This window comes from Ailuropoda melanoleuca, chromosome 13, assembly GCF_002007445.2.
Source record: "Ailuropoda melanoleuca isolate Jingjing chromosome 13, ASM200744v2, whole genome shotgun sequence".
Taxonomy (NCBI): Eukaryota; Metazoa; Chordata; class Mammalia; order Carnivora; family Ursidae; genus Ailuropoda; species Ailuropoda melanoleuca.
The window spans coordinates 59,527,815-59,547,421 of NC_048230.1; the positions used below are offsets into that span (position 1 = coordinate 59,527,815).

The window sequence follows — 19,607 nt, forward strand, 5'->3', positions numbered from 1 at the left end:
AGCACAGCAGGGGGAGCAGCAGGCAGAGGCAGAAGGAGAAGCAGACTCCTCGCTGAGTAAAGAGCCTGATGTGGGGCTCGATCCCAGGAGTGTGGGATCACGACCCGAGCCGAAAGCAGACTCTTAACCGACTGAGCCACCCAGGCGCCCCAACATCATTTTCATTACTAATTACCCAAATCCCTGAAAGTGGGAAAAACAGCGAACTATCTTCTTAACAGAGTCTGGATGGTTGATGGATGCAGGAGAAAGCTCTGCTCCCAGGGCATAAAGGCAGGTGGAGTGGTCCCCCCCTCACCGTATGAAGGCCCCCAGATCTTGGAGGGGGGCTGAAGAAGGAAACACCAGGTATTGATTGTATGTACCAGGTGAAATCACCCAGGTGAATCCCAGATGAGGATGTGGGCCTAGCACAGATCACCAGGCAGAGGCAACATTCCAACCTGGATCTCTCTGACCCCAGAGCCTCCAGGGCAGCTGGGGCCCCAGCCTGAAGCCCCCTTCTTTATGTCGGGAGTCACCCGGGCCCTGCAGAGGGCAGGAAACTGGCTAAACAGAGCACAGAGGAATTAATAGAGGAAGCTAATCAGGGAATCCTAGAGAGGATGCCAGACAAGATCCAATTAAAATGCCAGCTTCTGTGAGTTCCCCATTTTAATTTTCCACAAATTAGCTTAAAAGGGGGGTGGGGGTGGAAATGAAGATATTAGTTTTTCTTTTTTTTTCTTTTTCTTTCTTTCTTCTTTCTTCTTTCTTTCTTTTGTTCTTTCTTTCTTCTTTTTTTTTCTCTTTTTTTCTTTAGAGCCAAGAGGGAAAATCCTTTGAGGATTATATTACTTGTTTCTCTTTTTTAAAAAAAATAAAATCACTCTCAGCTGAGGGATTTGGGTTCCGACTCTACCCCTGTTGGAGGCAATTTCCAGGGCCTGCTTATTAGGGTGTAGACATGGTAAGCCCTTTATGATATAAAGCCCCATTTTCGGAATGAGCACTTACTGTATACCTTCCAACTCTTGCAACCCCCAAGGTCAGCAACATTGCACCTGTTTGCATGTAACTGAGGCTCAGAGAGGTGAAATGATTGCCCGGCACCCAGTGGGGACTTGGTAGAGCCTCGTCACCTCCTCCCCACTGCAGCCAGGCTCCCGTTCAGCCCCACTCTCCGGGTCCGGGTCCCCGCAGTAACTTGCCAAGCTGAGGATGGGGACACATGCGGGCTCCAGCCTTCGGAGCCCCAAGCACTTCCCGGCCTTCGCGCAAGGTGGGGTAGTCCCCCTTCTGGCTTCTCCAGAGTGGTAGTGATTTCTGACACCCCTCCACACACACACCCAGGAACCCTTCGGCACCCCACGGCTGCGACCCTGCCTATTCATCACTGTCTCCTGGCAAAGGCCAGCTCTTGCCACCCCCCACCACAGTGACTGGCCGAGGCCACCGTGCCCTTGACCTCCCTGCAGTTTTCTCTCCTCCCATGCCCCCTCCCCCACCCCATCCTCCAGTCTCCTGGAAGAAATTCATTTAGCTAGTGTGGAAATAATACAAACTTGGGCTCGATGACAATAGCCATCCCCCCACCCCACCCCCACCCAGTCTCCTACATAGGTGACAGCCCCCTCAAGCCCCAAAGCCTGAGCGCTCTCCAAGTCTTGGGGCAGGATCCTGGCAGAGACAAACTTTCACCCTTCTGAGCTGTGTGCCTTTGGACAAGTGACTTAACCTCTCTGTGCCTCCATTTCCTCATCCGCAGAAGGGGATAATAAAAATCTAGCTGGAAAGGTTGCGGTGAAGCTTCCACAAGACCACAGACATGAGAGGTCCCGGCACATCGGATGCTCAGTAAATGTGACCTTCCTCTCTGAAACCTGGGAGGGGAAGGGCCCAGCTGGGATGAGGATCCCAGATGGAAGAAGAGGCAGGAGACGGCTAGAAGCGTGAGATAAGACTACCCTTAATGGAGTTCTAAGTCCACTGAAAGGGGGAGAAAATGGGTGACAGGTGAAAATACCTCTGCTCCCTCCCTGGCCTGGTAGGAAGGGCCAGGACAGACCCACAACATCCCACGTCATTGTCAATGAAGCAGCTTCCCTGTGCCTGGGGGGCACTCGGAGAGCCAGAGCCGGTAGTGACCCCTAAGGCTCTGTACAAGTTTATTTGGGGGGTCTGGGGGGACCCCTCAGAGTCTGGTGGTAGCCCAAGGCTAGGGGGAGCCCAAGCTAGGGTTTGGAGTCTAGTTTAGGGAGATGTCTCAATCCGCACTTGTGCCAAATCTGCGTTCAAGCCCGGGGTTGGGAGATGTCAGTGCTGGAGGGTGAGCTCTGAACTCGGGGCTGACTCTGGTGTGATGCTCCCAGTTTGGGGGTCTGCACATCCACGTTGGTATTATCAGGACCATGCTGAGCCCCAAGTCTGCCTATTAGCCCAAGCCTGGGACATATCAGAATTTGAAGTGAGCTCTGAATTAGGGTACACTGATAGTGACCCTCAAAAGCTTAGAGTAGCTGAGAGCCCAAGCATGTGAACCCCACATCTGAGGGATGGAGTCTTTTTGGAGAGCCCTGCCGTGGGGGTCCGTGCCAGGCCTGAAAGTGTGTTCAGGAAGGAGCCAGGCAGCTCGGGACAGCAAGGTGTGAGTCTTGGGTGGATCCCTGGGCCTGCCAGGTTCCCCATCTTTTGTTTCTTCCTTCCCCCTCTCCCAGGGCACACAATCTCCTATTTTCGGTCTCGCCCTCCACCACCCATTCGCCCCCCTCCTTCACCCCCACCTCTGCCCAGAACTGCTGACTCTCCAGGAGCTGCTGTTCTGAACCCCAAGCCTCCACCTTCCTTCCCTGGGGTGAGGAAGATCAAGGGATGAGGCGGGGAGAGAACACAGCATCCGCTCCTCCTCCCACAGGGCAAATCCTCCCCAAAGCACCCTTTGGGGCCCGGGGAAGACAGATCCTATTCTTGGGGAGCTCAGAGGCCTGCTGCCTTATCTAAGTCTCTGGAACAAGCATTTCGCATTTATTCCCCCAAATGTGTTGCCAAATTGCGTTCTAGCCCATGGCTCCCAGCCATCTGCAGAGAGAAATCCAGTTAGACCTTGTATAATAAGTTCCTGACAATCTTGCCGAGGACGCTGGGTCATAAAAGTCTCCTGGTTTTATCGCCGGTAACAGACACGGAGTGAAATTAAGTTGTCTTATCAAATTTAGATAATATATATCCCTCTAGAGCAGAAGGCTCTGCATGGGGCTTTCATGGTATGAGCCTAGGAGGGGAATGGGGAGTAGGGGAGTGTTCCTAGGGATGTGGCACGGCGTGGGGGGCCATCCTGGAGAGCCTGGCGGGACTGAGCGACAGTCAGAGTTACTGGCATTCCAGGTTTCAGTGTCAGCCAAGCCTGGATTTGATACCTGCTTCTGTCATTTCCATGCTGGAGAAACTTGAGTAACTTTACTTCTGAGGGCCTCGGCTTCTTCATCTGTAAAGTGGGTGGGACAAGAGCAATGCCTGCCTCCTGGGTTGTTGTGATATTTAAATGAGATGCTACACCCAACAGGCTTAGCTCCCTGCATGGCATGTCCTGAGCGCCCAATGCATTCTGTAATTTGGGAATGGGAGAAGGGAAACCAGGGCTCGACACCAATAGTATCTGGCCCATTCTCTTCCCATTTTATCGAGTGGGTTCCCAAGTCACCCCTTCAAGACTGACTCATCCCAGCTCTCTCCCACCCTAACTTGGCCCCCCCAGAGGGGCTGGGGGCTGCCACGTTCCTGCCTCTGCCTGAGGTCCTACCATTCAGTGCCTTGCCCTAGAGAATGGGCATGTGTAGTAGGAAGCTTGGCTGTCCCTTTGCTAGTGGAATGGACTTCTAGGACATTACCCAGTGCTGCAGCTGGCTCTGGGAAACTTGTCCCACTGTCTCAGGAGGGGACTGTCACGCCCCAAGCAGTATCTGCCTGATGGAATTGACCTGCCTTTCTCACCCAGCTGGGATCCTCTCTGTGGCAACCTCACACTTTGGCATACCTCCAGTGATGGAGAGCTCACCACCTGAACAGGCAATCATTCCATTTCCCCAGCCTGGCCTTAAAACAACCTCACCTCATCAGCCTCCTAAGCTGAGATTCATTCATTCACCATGGCTTTCTTCCAGCACAGCCGGAGTGCATGTGAGCCTGTATGTGTTAATGGATTTCTCTGTGTGTGTTCCACACTGTAAGTTCTAAAGGGAGGGAAAATTGGACAGGTACAGCTCTGTGTACAGATAATATACACAGTAAGACTCAGGAAAAAAAAAACAATAATTAACCTTTATTGAGCACTTACTATGTGTCAGGCATGAGTTACATGCATTAACTCATTTAATCACTATATTAACCCTGAGATGCTGCTGCCATTATTATCTCCAATTTACAGAGAAGAAACCTAAGGCACAGAGAGGTTAGGTGATTTGCCCAAGGTCACACAGCCAGGACAGGGTAGAGCAGTGAGAGTCCAGAGCTATTACTCTCATTTCCCAGGTATTCCTAAAGATTATTTGGAATGAAGGAAGGAAAGGAAAAAAGGAAGGGCAGACCCAGCTCTGTATATCCATCTCTTTCAAGTAATCTGGGCTCCCGGAGGACAGGAAATGTATATTATCCATATCTCTCTTCCCTGGCACCTAACACAGTGCTCACCGAACATTAGGCACTCAATAAATATTTGTGAAATGACTATTTACTCATCATAGGCATATTTTTCTCCCCCATTATCCCAGGAGCCCTTGGATCAGGAACTGAATTCTAGTCACCTCTCCAGAATTGTCACTAGCCCAGTCTGCGTGGATTAGGAAAAAGCAACCACAATCCCGTGAGTATGGCTTGCCTAGCTAATGGCCCACTGTGGAAAGAGAAAGGAAAGTTCCCTTCCTCTGGTGTTAGGAGTTCCAGGTTGACAAATGGAGCCCCACTCTCCCAGGGATGAGGCTTTGTGCAGCACACAACCTGAACAACCGTCCATGGAGATCCTGCTCTGGCTCCCTGGGGACCGGCACCGGGCCTGAACATGCAGTAGGCACCGTGTTTGTTGAACAACTATTTGCCAGGATTTGCAGCTCTTCCACCCTGTTTTGCCCATAGCCAGCCTAAGCCCCAGGAGAACAATTGGCAGGAGAGCAGCCAGCTGGGTGTCATGCAGCCGTGCTGCTGATGGGGGAGTCCGCAGACAGAAGGGGGACAGACAGGGTCAAACATAATTGGTAAATATTTGTCTATCTAATCAGAGGGCCTTTTAATTAGCAATTTCATCCTTGCAACTGGTTTATCTTTTTTCTTTCTGCGGGAAGTCAATTAAATGTAACAGATGGAGGAGAACATGGGGGTTTCCTTGTCTCCTACCATCTGTCCCATCCCACCCCCACCTCCACCCCCCAGCAGCACCCACACCTCATTGGTGGAGCTGCCTGCCAGTTTCCAGAGGAGGGCGGGGCTAGGGCCCTGAAGGGCAGGGGCAGGGTCTCTGAACCGGCCAGCCTCCTCCTTCCCAGGAGACCCTCTTTGGGGCTCCTAGCCTCCCTGGCCACCCCACACAACTAGGCTGATCCTGTCGGCTCGCCTATGACCCTCAGGTTCTGAGACCCTCTGCCAGCGGGGCATCTCTCCGTCCTGCCTGGGAGCCAGTATCATGGTATGCCTGTTTCAGCTCTCACTGCAGGCCTGGAGGAGACTCTTGTTCAGTTCAACAAACTTTCCTGAGTGTCTGCTCTCTGCCAGGCAATGTGTCGGGCACTGGGGATATAAACTGGGTATTCCCTGCCCTTCAGGAATTTGTAGCCCATGGGGGGTGAGGGAAGATTCATTCATTCATTCATTCACTTATTCTTTTTTCTTTATTTATTAAGCAGCACGTATACGCCAAGCTCTGTGCTTGACCCCAAGAACACAGGGATGAATCCATCCCTCCCCTTACTTTAAATAACTCAGTCAAGCAGAGGAGACAGGCACGTAAATGCACGCACTCAGTGTTTGTTGAGTGACTACAGGAGCCAGACACCGTTCTGGCTGTGGGGGACCCAGCAGTGAAGAACACAGAGCCCATGTCCTTTCTAGCAGGCAGAGAGACAATAAGCAGATGGATGTGTAACGGCAGAGGGGTGATCAGTGATTTGAAAAAATCGTCCATCATTGTGTAGTATGGAATCTGAGCTTCTAAAATGAGAAGGCCAGAGTCTGCAGCACAGCCTGCAAGGGCCCTGATCACGGCCCCACCTTCTCTGGAGGATCGTTTCCTGCCACTCCCCACTTCTCAGGCTACCCTGCAGCCACATTCCACCCCCTGATGATTCCTCCCACCCGCTCTGTCCTCAGGCCTCCCCCAGGTTGTTCCCTCGGCCTGCCACGCTCTTCCCCTTATTGTTTGCCTGGCTAACACTGCAGCTGAAATGTCCCTCTCTGTCCCCTCTGGGTCCCTCAGGCCATGTTCAGTTTCTTCCACCGCATTCCTGCAGCCACAGCGCTCCCTGCGTCCCAGATCCTCCTTCCAGCTTGGCTGTTGCCAGAGACCCCTCTGTCTCCCTCGTCCTGTGTGGGAGGCAGCCCAGGGTCCGTACTGTGTCTGACCTGCTCCTGTGCAATGTATCTGTCCCCGGCACCAGGCACAGTGCCCGGCGTGTCCTGATCACCTGGCCCACCAAGATGGACTGGACCGAAATCACCCACGTAGAGGAGAGGACATCCCAGCTAGAGGCCAAGATTTTCTTTTTTTAAAGATTTTATTTATTTATTTGACAGAGAGACAGCCAGCGAGAGAGGGAACACAGGCAGGGGGAGTGGGAGAGGAAGAAGCAGGCTCCCAGCGGAGGAGCCTGATGTGGGGCTCGATCCCAGGATTCCGGGATCACGCCCTGAGCCGGAGGCAGACGCTTAACAACTGAGCCACCCAGGCGCCCCTGGAGGCCAAGATTTGCAAAGACAAGGCAGCCTGAAAGAATCCTAAGTGTTTCAGAAATAGGGAGCACCCCGATGTGGCCGGATTAAGGAGAAGAGCAGCATCCGAAGCCGGAGTTAAGCCTTGAATGTTAAACTGAAATGTCTAGACTTTATCTTATTAAGCCTATAAGCCAACTTCAATCACTCGCATTCCTCTTCCATGATTTTGCCAGAGAGCCATGTGTTTCTGTACTACTCTTGGCTTTTTTCGTCGAATGGTCAACTTTTTTGCTTTATTTTTTAAATAATAGCTTTACTGAGATATAATCCACATGACATAAAATCCACCCTTTTTCTTTTTAAAGATTTTATTTATTTATTTAGAAAGAGAGTATGAGCAGGGAGAGGGTCAGAGGGAGAGGGAGAGAGAGAATCACAAGCAGACTCCCTGCTGAGCACAGAGCCCAACTCGGGACTCGATCTGACGACCCTGAGCTCATGACCTGAGCTGAAATCAAGAATCGGACGCTTAACTGACTGAGCCACCCAGGCGCCCCTAAAATCCACCTTTTGAAAGTGCACAATTCAGGGGTTTTCCACATATCCACAGAGTCGTATATCCCTCCCATCTAATTCCAGAACATTTTCAACACCCCCAAAAGAAATCCTGTATCCATGATCAGTTACTCCCCATTCCACTCCCCATCCCACGCCTCCACAGCCCCCAGCAACCACTAAGCTGTTTTCTGTGTCTATGGATTTGCCTGTTCTGGATATTTCATACGCACGGAGTCATACAATGTGTGGCCTTTTACGACGGGCTCTTTTCAATTAGCAAACTGGTTTTCAGATTCATCCACGCTGTAGTGCGCATCGGGACTTCGTCCCTTTCCACTGCTGCCTAATATTCCAGTGCCTGGGTCTACCACGCTTTCTTCATCCAGTCATCAGTTGATGGATTTGAGTTGTTTCCACCTCTTGGCTATTTCGACTAGCACTGCTAGCAACACTCCCATACAAGTTCTGTGCACGGAGGTGTGTTCAGTTCTCTTGAGTATACATCTCCGAGGCGTGGAATTGCTGGGTCATACCGTAACCCCACGTGTAACCTGTTGAGGAAGAGGAACTGCCCGACTCCTTCCAAAGTGACTGTGCCATTTTACAATTTCACCGGCAATGTCTGAGCATTCCAGTGTTTCTCCATCCTTGCTTACACTTTCAGTTGTCTGTCCTTTTCATTTGAGCCACATCCGTAGCTAAATCCTAACAGGTGTGAAGTGGTGGCTCATTGAGGTTTGATTTGCGTCTCCCTGATGATTCATGATGTTAAGCACCTTTTCATGTGCTTATTGGCCATTTGTATGTCGTCTTTGGAGACATGTCTATTTAAGTCCTTTGCCCAATTTTAAATTGTGTCCTTTGTCCCTTATGGTTGAGTTGGGAGAGTTCTTTATGTATTTTGCATACAAGTCGTTTATCAGATCTTTTTTGTTTTATCTTCAAAGGAAAGTTTGTCACTATCTAAAATGGAAAAAAACAGTAACGGATGTCTAAATCAAGGGCGACTCTAAAAATAAACGCAATTCATTCATTCAGTCAGTAAACATTAATCATCTGTGATGACCTAGGCACCATTCTGGACACTGGGGAATCCAGCAATGAACCAGACAGGGGAAGATCCTACTTCAGCTTCCTGGTTTATAATGATATGGGGAAAAGCAAAAACCAAACAAAGGAAATAAATAAAAATGTCCTGCTCTGCAGAGAAGAGGCATCTATGGTTGTGTCTAGGGGTGATTTTGCCACTGGATGATCAGGAAAGGAGCTTCTGAGGAGGTGGGCCTCAAGCAGACAGCCGAAGGAAGAGAAGGCATGAGGCATGCAAGGATCAAGGGGAGAGAATTCTGGACAGAGAAAATAAGGCAGAACTGAGCTGAGTGTGACTGGAACAGACTGGAACACGGGGACGAAGAGGGGGAAACAGACAAAAAGGCCCCCGTCACCCAGACCTTATAAACCCCAGCAAAGAGCTTGGAATTGTTGTAAGCACAGAAAATGCTCTTTGAGACTTTTAAGCAATGGAGCGCCATAATCTGATTAATGGGTTTAAAAGCCACTCCGGCTACTGTGTGGTGGATTGTTGGGGTGCAAGATAGAAGCAGCAGGACCAGAGCTGAGGTTACTCCAAGGTGCAGGTGAGGGGTGATGACGCCTCAGGCCAGGGCCAGAAGCAATAAAGAGAAGTGGCTATTTCAGGATATGTTTTGCAGATGAAGTTGACAGGCGTGGCTGATGGATTCCACGGGGCAGGCAAGCAAGAGAGCAATCAAGGATAACTGTTGGGTGCTCTGCCATGTACTGCAACGGCCGGCAAGACGGGAGGCAGAGCTGTGGGTTAACTCCAGGCTCTGTTTTGGGCTTCCAGGTAGAGATACCTGTTGACATCCAAGCGGAGATATCAAGAAGGCAGCCGGAAATTTCTGGGTCTGGAGAGCTGCATCTGGAAGTCACGGGTGGTGTTCAAGGCCACGGGACTGGATAGAGTCCAGAACCCCCTGGTACACCAGCTCTGGAGGGCCAGCTGCAGAAGGAAAACCAAAACAGGAGACTGGGGAGGAGTAGCCAGTGAGTGAAGAGGAAACAAACAAGAAACGATGGAGTGAGGAGCCCCGAGGAGACAGTGTTTTGAGAAGAAGGAAATGGTTGGAAAAATCGAGCTTTAAAACACATTGCGTTATTGAGTTCTAACCCAATACACTGGTTTGCTCATGGCTCCAAGTCATAGTCTGATCTCTCTCTGGCAAGAGGTGTGAAAGACAAACCACCCCCAACCCAAGATGCCCTCTCTAGCATTGGAAGAGAACTGGGGAGTTCCCAAGGGACCCAGATCAGATATCATCTAATGTGATCCCACAACTTCCCGGGTTCTCCTGGCGCCCTTGGAGAACCACTTCTATGGGCAAAGGCGAGCCCTGGGAGGCTGTGGATGAGGGCAGTGATGGGGTCGATTAATGAGGGTGGAGAATGGACTGGAGGAGGAGAGACCAGGCAGGAAGAGAAGGGAGGAAGGAGGAACCCCGGCCCCAGTGGGAGATGTGAGGTCTGGACTACAGCAGAGGAGACTAAGCCTAGAGATGTTCAGGGGGTCACCTGCACCCAAACTCAGAGCCAACACCTGCATTTCCATTTTGCTTTCTGCTCATCTCAAGTCCCATCCCTCCCCCTCGCTCTCTCTGGCCCTCCACAGCCACCCATCCACTCCCACTCTGCCCCCATGCTAGAGTTTACTGAGCACTTACTATGTGCCAGGCACTGTTCTAAGCACTTTACACGCATTACCCATTCAATCCTCACACCCCTCCATTTTACACAGGAGAAAACGGAAGCACAGAGAGGACTGCAAGTTGCCCAAGGTCACACAGTAAGTGAGTGGAGCTGGGATGCAAATCCAGGAGTTCTGACTCAAGTCCATATTACAGTGACAGAGGAAATGGAACCCAGTGTCCTACCCTGCCAGGAGCCCTTTGTCATTGAGTCACTCCTTGCCTACCTCCGGTGATGGGCATTTCACCACCTCCCAGTCAGTCTGCTTTGCTGGTCAGGTTGATTCCTAAATCTCTCTTTTTCTGTCCCTGCAATCTGCCCCCTATAACTTCTCCCTACAGGTGATACAGCAAAAGGCAAGGGGGTGGCACGGTGACATAAAGGTTCAAAGGGGGGCCCCAAAATCAAGGTCACCTCGGATTGGTAGCTGTGCCACCTTAGGCAAGTCCCCTCACATCCCTGGGCATCCATTCCCTCACTTGGGAACCTGGCTAATGACAGAGCCCACCTCCATGTTGTAAGGATTACGGGACAGATGCTTGGCCTGTGGCCTGGCCCACTGTGAGCTCTGGGTAGGAGGGAGCTGCGGGGGTGATGGTGATGTCTGTTCTGTACAGACTCCCCCTAGCTCCTCCCCTGGAGGTCTCCAGTCCAGGTCCTCAGCCTCAGGTCCTGCTTCAGGCTGTCGCTGGCCCATCCCTGGACTTCCCCCTCTGTCCCCAGGCTGCCTGCCCTCCTGTGGCTCCGGTGAGCCCAGCTGCACCTGCTCTCTAATCAAGACGCCAGGGCCCCCCACCCCCTGCAGGGCCCCCCCACAAGTCTCCTCACTAATTCCCCTTCCTCAATCAGCCGGCACTCTCCACTCTCCTGTGGCCTCTCCTCTGATTGCCCCTTTGTTCCCTGCCAGGCCAATGCCACCTCCAGCTCACCCCAGCCCACCCTCTGGGTGCCCAGCCCACCTGGCTCTGTCCCTTAGGTTATGTCGGGGCCTGTAGGCCTCTGAGGGGGCTGGAGTGTGAGGGATGTGTGGACAAACAAAAGCACCAGGAGTGTGTGGCCGTACGCACACGCACTAAAGAGAAATACCAACACACGTGGGCAGGAAGCAAAGCACTTACACACGTTCTCCTAAAGGACATGCACACGAACCAGGACAATACACGCTTTAGGAGACAAAAACATACCACCCAGGTGCACGCGCATGCATGCACACACACACACCCACACACACACACTCCAGCAGGTATCCTATCCATTGCAGCCTACTTCGGCTCCCCCCACCCTTCTGCTTCTAGCCCCTCCTCACTTCTTAACTCTGTGGATGGGTTAGCAAATGCCCAAGGCCCTCGGCCTGAGCAAGCACAGATAACAAGGCAAATCTCATTTCCAGAGCGAGCGAGTGTCTGGCTGCCACCCTCCTCACTACCGTGTCCCTCAGGGCTGCACTCACAACCAGCCCCCCACCAAGCCCGCAACGTCCGTAGTGCTGATGGTCTGGCTGTCTGACTCTTATCATCCCCCAAAGTCTTCCTGGGAAGAGGCAAAGGGGGTCCCAGGGCAAGACCGGGCCAAGGTGGGGAGAGCCTGTCCTGCCCAGTGACCCCAGCAGGGCCTCAGCCCTCATTGTTTCCCTCTGGCTGGGGCTGGCCTTGCTCAGAAGGCGAATGATTGCATCCCAGCCGGCTGGCTGCATCCACTTCCAGCTCAGTGCTCAGGGTGGACAGGGATCCCCCAGGAGCTGGGAGGGGGAGGCAGGAAGGCTCTGGCACTCTGGGCTTGGCGAATCCCCATGTGCCCTTTGGCACCAGGCCCATCCCCCTGATTCACCTGGCCTGAAGCCGAGGGGTCATACAGGGTCTTTGCGGAGGGGCCCCAGACACGGCTGGCCAAATGGGAGGGAGGGCCTTTGGGACCTGCCACCCCAACCCTTGCCCTTTCCAAGTCTGTCTTTCAAAAGAAACACACCAGTCTTGCTGTGGAGGATGTTAAAATAACTGAACCACTTCTACCATGCTGTCCACCGGGTGCTGCCCGGAGCTCTCCAAGTAGTCCCAGCCCACTGGTCCCTTCCCAGGCTCTCCCCTCCTTCCCAGAAATTCAGGAGCTAATGCCTCCATGCACGTGAAAAACTGAAGATGCGGAGGGTTACCCAGGACCAGGGGCCTCCCCCTGACTCTGTTCCTTCCACCCCCTCACTCTGGACCCAATCCCTCCCTTCCCCTCCCCTGGCCCCACTGCCCAGTTCAGTTTGTCCTGCCCTTCTCTCTGACTCTGGGAGTCTGGAAGCCTGGCTGACTCAGACCCAATCACAAGCCCGAGGGTCCTGCATCCAGCCCCACAGATAAGAGTCTTACTAGGCAGGGGGCTTCAAGGAAGAGTTGGAGGCATAAATGGAACCCAGCCCCGCAGCCGAAGCTCTGAAAGGGAGGAAAGTCAGCAGAGTCCTCTCTCTGGGTCTCAGGCAAGGAGGAGTAGCAATGGCCCCCCACCTGAGCCCCAGCTTCCTCTGCCACTCACACTCGTGGCCACCCCCGCCCCCACCAGTACCTCCATCATCTATACAGATTTATTTCACGATAATTTCATTTTGTCCCTGGCTCTGGAAAGATGGATTGCCCGGCAAGGTGATTGGGGAATCTGTGTTGGACTCATAAATTCGCTGCCCCTCTATGACGCCCCTGTGAAGTGTCCCGCACTTGGGGGGGGGGTAGATGAGGGGGTGAATGTGACTGCTGTCCATCTCTCCCTGCCACCTGGGGGGGGTATGGCAGGAAAGCATAGGAAAGGGGGAATTTCCCTGCCCTAGAACCAGTGGGGTTCTCTCTCCACCTTTGTTACAAACAAGGCTATTTGTCACTTGGCTGGCAGGATGACCCGCCTCCCTCCACCCCTCTCCAGCCCCCCCACCCCCCACCACAAGGAGAGGCTTCCTCCTGCTGAGCGGGCACTGAGCTGGCAGAGGAAAGAGGGGGCAAGAAGCAGCAGGGGCGGCTGCCCCCTCCTTCCTGCTCTCACTGGTCAGCAGGAGGCACTGTGCTGGGAGGGAGTGGGAGGCTTGCGGAAAGCTAGCCCCTTTCAGGAGGGAGAGCACATGCACACACACATTGAACAAGCACGCACACACACACAGAATAGTAGCACGCCCACACCAACACCTGCTAGAAAGAGATTACAAACGCAGGAGCAAAATCGGAGCAGCGTAGGAGAAAGGAGTATGGGACTCAGAATCTAGGAGAGCCAGAAATTGGATACTGGCTGTCCTGTGTTCCCTTGGACCCCTAACTCAACCTCTCTGAGCTTCACCTTGTTCAGCTGTAAGGATAAACCATATTCTCTCCAAGGGGTGTTGTCAGGATCAAGTGAGGTGCTGTGTGAGAAGTGCCTGGAACACAAACGGTAGGCAGAATCATGATTACCATGCCCCCCCACGCATGCACGCACGTGTGTACACGCATGCTCACCTCTACCTTCTTTCTACATCTCTCCGGAGCCTTATTCACCCCTCTTTCCATTTCCGCACAATTCCTAACTGACCTCTCACCTCTGATCTCCAGGAATGGCCCAGAATGGCGCAGCTCAGAGACCCCTGGGGCCACGTTCAGGCTGTTCCCTCTCCTCCCTCTCCCACCCAAGTCACCTTTATCAGCCCAAGCCACACAGCCTTTCCTTCCCCCATCCTTCATGCTCCTGGGTGACAGGGAAGGCTAGGGCTTGGAGGTCATATGGGACGGGCAGGATGAGAGGACAGAAGTGAGTGGAGGAAGGGAAGCCACAAAGGGCAAAAAATTTGGAGCAGAGTTTCCAATAGGGAACTAAGGCCAAAGCCATTGGTTTTCAGTCCCAGGGGGAATGTTAGCATCACCAGGAAGCTCTTAAAAATTACCGATGCCTGAACGAGCAGCATCACACACCCCCGCCCATGGACATATTCTGTAGTTGGTCAGGGATGAGGCCTGGGTCACTCTAGGGGTTAGGACCTGGGAACCAGTGGGTCCCCGCAGCTATGGGTGGGACTGAGGTTCCCCGCCGCCCAGCCCATCCCCTGTACACCCCACCTGCTGTGCTTTCCTGCCTCTCTCCACATTACACATTAGCCCCCCGCCCCCCGCCTGCTTCCAGCCCTGGAATTTCATTTCCCAGGTCCCCCTCCCCACCTTAACCCTTCCCTGGGGTCCAGGGTGGGCCCAGGCCTCCTGTTGGATTCACCCAAGGATCGTCCTAGGACCCCAGCTTCCCAGGTGGGAGGGGGACGGGAGAGGCGCTCAGTTCCCGGTTGGATCCCATGGTTCCTGACTAATTAGTATTCCACGGAGAACTGGCTCCGCAGGCCCCGGGATTTGTTTGCCAGCCGGCCAGTTCCCTGTCTCCCCAGTTCAGAGTGAGTAATTCTGTCCCTCCCAGGCCCATTTAAGGGAGTGAATAATTAGTTACATTCAATTAGGCCTCTCGCTGCCACTGTGGCTCCTGCCTGCCTCACTTGGGGGGACAGGCGCACTAATGAGCCGGTGCCTGTCTGACACAGGGGAGCGGGTGTTAAACACCGGTGACCCCCACCCACCCCTCCACCGAGTGAGGGCTTGGAGGGAACAGGAGGCAGGAGGTGAGAAAGGAGGCTGGAACCCTGGGGGTGAAGGCAGGAGAGGAGGGGCAGAGAGAAAGAGAGGAAGCAGGAAGGGAAAGAGAGAAGCCACGCAGATGTCCATCTGTATGGAGTCCTTACCTGAAGCAGGTTCAGCCCTACATGGAACCCTATGCAGCACTTAAAAAGTATGTTGTCGATCTATATTTATCGGCATGGAGAGACACCCACCGTATACTGCTAGGCAAGGAAGGCTGCTTACAACACAGTGTATGTAATAATAGCCCACGTTAAAAAAATATTTTGGGCACAGAAAACAAGTCTGGAAGGACCTGTAACTCGTGGTCGGCTGGGATGGTGGGGAGGCTTACAGGTGGTCTTATTTTCCTGTTTATTGCTTAGATGGGGGTGGTGCAATGCACAGGTATGATTTTCATAATTAGCCAAAATACCACTTGTTCGAAAGAGAACAGGGGAGATGGAATTGCCTGGAGAAGGAAGGAGGTGGGTGGGCAGGGAGCAGGCTGACCGCAGGGAGGTGGGTGGACAGATGGGCAGAGACTGCGGGTGGGGTGGGCGGAGTCCTGGAGGGAGGCAGCCGCAGGGAAGTCGCTGGGCATCAAGGCCCAGCAGAACGTGCAGGTCTGCAGGGAGAGAGGCAGAGAGCCCAGGGATAGGAAGGGGGACAGGAATGAAGAAGCTTTCCCAGCCCACTGGCCCCATCTGTCTGGGCAGAAGCCGCTCACTGACCTTGCTGAGCTGAGCCCCTCCCAGAGCCCCCCTCCCTTAACAGTGCTGCAGGGCCCCAGAGGAGCCTTCCCCTGAGCTTCCGCCAGCCCCCAGTCCCCAGGACCACAGCATGGTTGTTGGGGGTTTTTTTTTCCTTTTTTTTTTACAGATTAAAACTGTATCTCCCCACCCCTGCCGGTGGATTTTTAATTTTCTGTTCCAGAATCACTCTGGGGGAGAGAAACCCTTCGGGGCAGAGTCTTTAATAACTTCTGCTGCCCAAGGAATCCGCCGCAAGCCCTGCAGTCTGCAGGGGAGGGTTTGTGCCTGCCTGCGGGGGAGGTGGGCTGGCAGCGGGGGCAGGAAGCGGGGTATCACAGAATGAAAAGGACACAGACACCCAGCTCCACCGCAGTCCCAAGGCAATTTCCTCAGTCCTAGAGCTCTTCAATACCTTAGATGTGGGTGGAGCCTGGGCCCCCAGGAGCTCTCTCCTGCCTCCAGGCTGGGTTGCGATGAAGGAGACAGCCTGCCTCTGACATTCAGCCTAACTCAGTTCTGGACCTTCCCAGGGCCTCAGTTTCCGTATGTAGAAAACAAAAGGATCAGACACAATGACGTTCCCAGTCTCTTTCAATTCCAACCCTCGATGACATGCTTTCTTGGTTTCTCACCTTTAACTTCTTGGAATTAGTAGCATTTCAACATTGGGAGATTTCACATGGAAATCTGGATGTGAAGCCATATCCAGCTCCCATTCCTGCAAGGCAACATGGAAAGGGACTGATCAACACTGCCCCCCTCCCAAAGATAGGCAGAGCCTCCCCACTTTGTCACAGGCTCTGCCTTCCTGACTCTTCCTGCCCCCACGGGGTCCGCCTCACTCTGTCTCCTGCGCCCGTGACTTTGCAACCCCTGCCCTGGAGGTTAGCTGGGCTTTCCCCCTGCGGTGGACAGACACACCGTCCCTTAATGGCCCTGAAATGACATGTACCTGTTTCCCTGCTCCATGGCAGGGCAAAATCCACGGCTGAGGGTCAGCCTGGGTAGGCCCAAATCCTGGTTCTACCCCTCAGACCTTGGCAAGTCATTCAGCCTCTGAGCCTCATCTGTAAAATGGGTGTTAAAGACTGCGCATTATGGACGGTGGTCCTCTGGACTAAGACATCGAGTAGGAAGTTCTTAGCACTGTGCCGAGCACATAGTGAGCTCTCTATCCGTGAGCACTCTCAGTGACTCGGCGCACAGACCTAGCCCCAGATGAGGCCTCAGTAGAAGTGCAGTTGATGCCTGTCCAAGGAAGGAGGCAGGGAAGAGGATGGCCTCTGAACGGCCAGAAATGGAGGAAGATACAGAGTACAGGTAGCAGGAGGCTCAAGCCTAGGGGGCCCCAGAGAGGAAAGGCCTCTTCTCCAAAGTGAGGGTGGGATGTAGCTTGAAAGTCCGCAAAAACCAGCGGCCAGGGTCTTCGCACGTTACGTTGGCGCCACCTACTGGCTGATGTAGGCCTCACACCCACCCACCCCCTCCTCTCCAACCACAGGCCAGAGCGACTCCTACAGTGGGTTGATGATCTTCACTTATTTTTAGAATTGGTGGGACCCTTAGAACTCCTAGGGCACCAGCCCTTCATCACACATCGGGAGGGAAAATTTCCAGAACCAGAGTAACATTCCCAAGGTCACATAGAAAGTTTCTGGCTGAGTTCCATTTAGAACCCAGAACTTGCTATAGCTGCCAAGAACCCCGTCCCTTTATCAGGGACGCTGAGATAGATATACTTGTACCTTCTCATGCATGAGTTCCACGGACTCTGGGGGGAGCCCCTCCCAGAAACTGACTCTGTGATAAGGAAAGGATGCAGGTAAGTTTATGGGGGGGGGGATTGAACTCGAGAAGCACCAGTGTGGAAACAGGGGGTGGGGAAGAGAGGGGAGGGAAGGAAGCCAGTGGCAGCAAGGCACCTGGGGCTCAATCCCGCTCAGAAACCTAGGAAAACCTACACCGCCCTTCAGATCTGTCCCTCCCAAGGGCAAGGGGGCTGGGGCATCTATCCTCCAGCTCTCATTCCTATTTGGTTGAGAGTATTCTGGGGCAGTAACTCTCCAGGGTACAGCTGACCCTCCACACACCGGCACCAAGCGTGCTTTTGAGACCAGGGAAAGCCCCAAGGCAATCGATCCCAAGTGCTTGTAATAGGAAACCAACTGCTTATCTGGAAATACGAATGCCATGCCGAGGGAGGGCAGTAGTTCTTAAAGTGAGGTCTCTGGGCCAGCAGCATCAGCATCATTCAGGGAACTTGTTAAAAATGCAAATGGCCGAGCTCCATCCCAGACCTACTCAATCAAACACTGGCCATGGGGCCCAGCAATCTTTGGTAAGTCTGATAGGTGGTTCTGACCCATGCTTGAGATTGAGAACCTCTGACCCAGGAGAACACAAGGAAGACTCAATACCACCTAGTACGGGTATCAGGTATGGTCTGCATTTGCCAGGTGAGAAAACTGAGCTGCTCAGAGATGAAAATGACACAACCAAGGTCACACAGACAAAAGGTGACAGAGGAAGGTCTTTTGCCTCTTTCCACCATACTGCCCTGCACAGAAGTGTCACTAGGATTTGGACTCTAAGTAGAGGAGAGGAGTAGCGGTCCCAAAGCTCCCCTCCCCCTCCACTCCACAACCACCACTTTGTTCTGCTTTCTAAACCAAACGTCTCCACCTGGTGCGTCCAAATGGTTCTTAAAGCTCCTCTGGGAAGCCTGCCAACCCAGGTGCCCTTCTCTTGGCTCGCAGCTGCCCTCCGTCTCCATCCAGGGCAAGGCCTCTCCACACCCACCCTCCAGCCAGCAGGACACACCGAGGAAATCCAAAGCCGCTTCTTGCTGGGGGAAGGGTTGAGATCCCTGGGTTGAACCAGCCTGCTCTCATCCTCACCATGAATCTTTGTGCAGGGGCTTTGCTTGGCTCTTCCCTCTCCTTGTCCTACAACCTTCCTTCCCTCCCCTTCCCTCCCCTCCAATCCCTTCCCCTCGGCTCCCACTCCATCTGCTGCTCCTCCTGGCTAGGCTCCCCCTCAGTTGGCACAGCAGGAAAAGAGAACAGGATGGTTTATTTTTATCCTAAGATACTGCTGGGGGGGGGGAAGGGGGCACCATCTGACCAAGAAGCTGCAGCTCCTGTAGCAGTTGGGAGGTCAGAAGGAAGTGGGAGGCCCAGGAGCTCCCCAGGAAGGAGCTACAGATGCAGGCTCCAGAGAGCAGGAAGATCTGGAAGAAGCCCCACAGGCCCAAGAGCGGCGAGCTCTGAGTGACACCACTGAGAATTGCTGTGTGACCACAGCCAAGTCCCTTCACCTCTCTGGGCTCCTGTTTTCACCTCTGTTAAAAAGGGAGGGATCCGGACCCTGCCTGCCCTCGAGGCTGTTTTTTATGAACATGAATAAAATGAGGAGAGTGCTTTGCAAACACAATGCCAAATGTGAGTACACATGGCAACCAGGAAGGGCAGCAGCCTGGGGACGTCCTTCTTATCCCTCGGAAATTGCCCTAATTCTGCGAGCCTGGCCGCAAGTTAAACAGCTCATGTCACCCAGCATTTCCACCCCCATTTTCCTTTATACATGTTTGATGACTTTTTTAATTACATAAGCATGATATGAACTCGCTCTTCTCTTAGGGAAAAGAAGTCAAATCTTCGTTTAACCCCTCTCCAACCCTTCTTCCCCAACCCAGACATGGCAATTCTTGAAGCTGTGTGTTTTCTGTGTATCCTTCCAGAACACCTGTCATATCTACATATACACTGGTGTGTTTATATGCGTATCCGTAGATGACATATCATATTGTTTGGGGGTACGTGCTTTTAAAAAGATGTTTCCAGGGCCGCCTGGGTGGCTCAGGCATTAAGCGTCTGCCTTCGGCTCAGGGCGTGATCCCAGAGTCCTGGGATCGAGCCCCACATCAGGCTCCTCCACTGGGAGCCTGCTTCTTCCTCTCCCACTCCCCCTGCCTGTGTTCCCTTTCTCGCTGGCTGTCTCTCTCTCTCTGTCAAATAAATAAATAATATCTTTAAAAAAA

The 19,607-nt window shown here is 53.1% G+C and overlaps 1 long non-coding RNA gene across 2 annotated transcripts; it reads right to left on the bottom strand.

Annotated features, from left to right (window-relative positions):
- Positions 1 to 7,337: 7,337 nt before the first annotated feature.
- LOC117795683 lies at positions 7,338 to 19,508 on the bottom strand. Of its 2 annotated transcripts, none has more exons than XR_004619784.1 (4): positions 16,201 to 19,508; positions 13,522 to 13,600; positions 9,330 to 9,475; positions 7,338 to 8,415 (listed from the first exon to the last, which is right to left on the bottom strand). It is a non-coding gene; the product is annotated as an uncharacterized LOC117795683 (long non-coding RNA). The 2 variants fall into 2 exon arrangements; XR_004619783.1 differs by having other exon boundaries at positions 15,981 to 19,508.
- Positions 19,509 to 19,607: the final 99 nt, after the last annotated feature.